Raw genomic sequence first — 4,425 nt, 5'->3', positions numbered from 1 at the left:
GGGGGGCGGTGGGGCGCGGCGCGGCGAACACAAGAGCGCCCTCGCTGCGCGCCATCAAAGAATGGGAAGCCTCGTAATGCATTTCAACAAGCGAGATTGCAAAGCGAGGGGCTCTGATGAGAAAAGGGTGGGAGGGGGAGTGGGAGACCGCGGCAGGGGGCAGTGGAAAGGGGTCGAGGGGGGAGAATGTCCCGCGGAGTTTACCGCGCGACCACCTGACGACCGGCGCCGGGGTGTTGACGGTCGGAGGAAGGTGTTTCGAGTCGAGACAAAATTCACCGCGTACGCGGCTGCCGGAAGGAACAAAAGCTGCTCCAGCAATCCACCAGCCCGGAAGTCTGTCCGTCCCGCCCGAGGGGTCAGTCCGCCGACAAACACAAGTGTCGGCGTGGGCCGTCAGATCGTCCATCCCGTCCGCCCGTCAGCTTGGACGGAGTCGCATTCAAATATTCATCCGCTTGAGCGACTTTTAATTGAAATAATCCGCTGCACAGCCGCACGGAGAGGAACACAGAAAAGCTTTCAGCGTCTGATGCACGTCCAGCGCCCCTCTCCCTCCCTGACTCTCCCCTCCCCGACTGGAGGCCTCTGCGGCTCGTGGGCATAGCACCGTCCAGACGATCAGCACGGCGCTAGAGGCCTCAATATATTCAACAAAATGTTTGCATTTTGTTTCATTAGTTTTATCCACATCTAATCCTTTCACTCTGCTGAATCTATTGCAAGGATTCGCGTATCGTGGCGGGGCGCGGGGCGCACCGCCGCTGCAGTCCTCATTTGGAAGCGCGCCAAATCGGACCGGGCCAATGCTGCACAGCAGAATGCGTAGAGAAGCGCGGCGGGGTCGGCGGGTAGGGCAGGGCGGGGGTAAGGAGGCGCCGGGGTGGTGGGCAGAAGGGCGTTCCTCGCGCATCACGCAGAGGCCCTTCTGGCGCTCCCACGGTGTGGCAGAAGGGAGTGAGAGAGAGGGGGAACAAAAGTCTAAGAAATATATTCGGCCACATTTCATCTCCACGTTTGGCAGACGGCCTCACATTCTCTCGTGCGGCTCGGGGCGGGGCATGGCCCCCAGCAGCAGCAGAGGCCCGCGGCGGCGGGGCGGGGCGCCTGCATGTACAGCATTCGTGTGTGATCCATGGCCCACGGTGCAAGACTGAAAGTAAATAATGGCATGTGCACAGAGCTAACGGGTCGGATGGCCCTGCGCGATAACCCAACCCCGCCACGCCCCGCCAGACATCCCTCTGATAATGTGCACACAGCATGCAGCGCAGCGGGGTTTCGGCCCACCTACCCCTTCGTCATTTTACTTTAAGCACAGCAACTCAAGTAATTGTGGTGTCTAAGTATTGGACTTTGATCTCCTCCTTGTGAAGGCATTGAAACTAAAATTTTCATGCTTTAGAAGCACGATCACGCGCGTTTGCAAGCACACCTGCGGTTCAGATTTCTTTTATTACAAAAAAAATCCATAGAAAACGTGGTGAGTTTTTGTAAGGTATTGCCAGTATTCAGCGCTCGCGTCCAGGCCCGGCTCACAAACAGCTTGGGGTGGGCTGCGAAGCCGCACGGCAGCAACGGGTCCCAGGGCGGGGACCACCTAGCCGCTGGCGGTAAGCGGTTTAGTGCCGTCAACGTGGCCATCAACATCTTCATCACGCCACCGCGGGCCGCGCCGCCGCTGCAAGGACAACAGCGGGTGGCAAAACGCTTTCACGCCGCACCGCGCCAGCATCCACTGCCATTTATTATCCAGAGAAGGGTATCGAAAAGAAGTAACGATAAATAAATAATAACAGTTTAGTTGAAAAGAACTGATAGGTGCTATGGTGATGTTTTCCATTTGCATGTTCCCGCCGCATGTGCGCACACTGGTGCACGCACTTAGGCAGCAGGCAGCTGCCGCACCGTCAGCCTGACGCTCCAACAGGTCACGCATAAAACGGAATGGCTCCATTCCGCCTCTAATAAAGGGGGCCGCGGCCGGGGAAAAAATAAGCTTCTAATTACGGCCGTGGATGCTTATGAAAGCGTGGCGCGCGCGCCTCCGCGCCTTCATAAGCTCAACTTTTACTGGGAAAACGGCTGGAGAGGGTGGGCTGAGCGGCGGCGGCGCCCCCGGCGGGGCATGCGGGGTGCCCGCAGGGCGCCGCAGGATACAGCAGGGCGCAGCAGGGCCCCACAGGGGGGCGGCTGGCGATTAAGGAGTGTGGGGCCTGCAGACCACAGGTACCATTCCAGGCGCCTCGCCTGCAACTCGGGGGGAAAGTACCCGGCACGGCGGCGCACCGGTAACGGGTGCTCGCCCAACGCAACGGCATAGTCCGCGCAGCCTCGGCTGGGAGGAGTTATTATCATTACAAAAGCCGGAGGCCGTCGCTGCTTCTCTGTAATAAATCTATTTGGGGGGAGGGGGTTCTTTCTACAAGTTGGACAGGTGAGGGTTGAGGACGCTGTGTGTGTGCGTGTCCTTGTCACGATGGGCCAGAGTGCCGTTGGGGGAGGGGGAGCGCCGGGCACAGAGGGGCTCAATTCCACACACTCACTCCCCTGTTGACGATTGTGGCGGAACGCGAACAGGGGTCAGCAAAGGTGCAGGTGACCCACCACAATGGGTGTAGAGAAAGAGAGAACAGGCAGGGAGAGGAAGGGGGAGGGGAGGCAGTGGCAGTGTAGCTGACGTGTCAGATAGGCGAAGAGCCGCAAGGGAAAAAAACAAACAAAGCCCAGCTCCCAGCGACTACGGACGTTTGCTTTTTTGGACCATTCTGTACTCGATACTCGTTACTACCAGTTTTAGTTTTGTTTATTTGAGGGCAAGTTTTGTTTTAAGTCCAAGGTAGGTGATCTAACCCGGATTATGTTTCTGGCTGGCTGAATGACGTCGCCGAGCGCTTGGCGCGCGCTTCCCGCCAGAGCAGCTATGTTTTCACCTGCATTTTTGCGAAGAATTTTTGAACACATGTTACAAATGAATTCTTCAGGACGCAAAGGATAAAATATCGGCCGCGTTGAAAACAATTTAGTTTGTATGTTACACTGTTGTTTGGTATGGATAACACAGGCGGACGGAGCTCCTCCCGCAACCTCGGCAGCGACCGTCATATTTCGGACGCCAAGCCAGCGCGGGGGTGGCGCTCCGCCACCCGGCCATTGCATTTCTCTGGGGGAATGAACGACTTATCTCTTTACTCCCTCCCGCCCGTTCCAGTAGCTTTTAATCGCCGGAAAGGGGGGAGGGAGGGGGCTCGCCGTGTCACCTAAAGACCGGATATTGTTATCACGTGTTATCACCCGTACGGAGCCGAGCGGCCCGTGCTGGCCCGCTGGTGCGACTGGATGAGGGCGGCTGAGGAGGCTATGCCCCCCCGACCCAAGAGGTCCGCCTCCAGCGCACGCCCCCCGCTGTGACTGTGAGGCGGACGGCTCAGCGGCGCTGTCCCCCGAGGCGGCTCCGGAGAGGACCGGAGGGGCTCAGCGTGTCTGCCGGAGGGGCGGCCGAGCCGGCGAGGGAGCCAGCAAAGACCATCAACACGGACGCAGCCGACTCCATCGCACCGCACCGCGCCGGGAGGGCTCCACCACCGGCACGACCTCCACCACGTCGTGCGCCAACCCGCGCACCTGCCCGTCACCCGCGCGCCCTCGAGCGAGCGCACGATCCAGGACGTGAGAGGGGGAGGCGGCGCCTGTCCAGGTGCACGTCGGGGAGCGCGCAGGACGTGCCGGCCCAGCCGCAACCCGCCCCGCCCCGCCCTCGACCCCAACATTATTCACCGTGCACACAAGAACCTGGCTGACGGGCCAATCCCAGCGGCGTCGAACCGCACGGGTGCGAGCGAGAAGGAAGAGCGTGCTCACCTCAAGGTCGGGGCGAGTGTGTGTGAGACAAAGAGATGCACACCGCACTCGCTGCTGCTAGTCTCTTTCTACGTCTCTCCCTCTCTTTCTCTCAGCCAGCCGATCCAGCGGCACCACCACCAATCACAGCAGACGTCCCGGCGGGGAATAACATTGGGAAAGGCAAAAGCCTAACGCCATATCGATGTTGATAGAGACGGACTGCGGGGATGTGCCTCGGCCTTTATGCAGGGACGCTTAGGGACGATATGGACCATTCGAACGTGAAACGGTCGGGAAGAGCCCAGCGCGAGAGAGTCGTTCGACCCTGCTCACTCCTCCCCGTGGCAGTTATATACACGAACGAAAAAAGGGGGACGCCGTCGTTGGCAGTTCCGACAAAATGTGTCGTTAAGTTTTGTCACAATTTCCTTTCCCAGTTAGACTTTTACACACTGCTTGCTTTCGCAGATATCAGCCCTTCTCGTGACTCCCTTTCCTTATCCCTGCCCCTGTCCCGCGCTGGCGGAACGGAGAGAGGAGAAAAATAAATCGGTGAAAATACGGCGCAGGTCAATCGAGCGT

Source organism: Frankliniella occidentalis, unplaced genomic scaffold, assembly GCF_000697945.3.
Source record: "Frankliniella occidentalis isolate FOCC.00 unplaced genomic scaffold, Focc_3.1 Scaffold290, whole genome shotgun sequence".
Classification (NCBI taxonomy): Eukaryota; Metazoa; Arthropoda; class Insecta; order Thysanoptera; family Thripidae; genus Frankliniella; species Frankliniella occidentalis.
The sequence above is the reverse complement of the archived record's forward strand: the minus strand, read 5'-3'. Positions refer to the sequence as shown.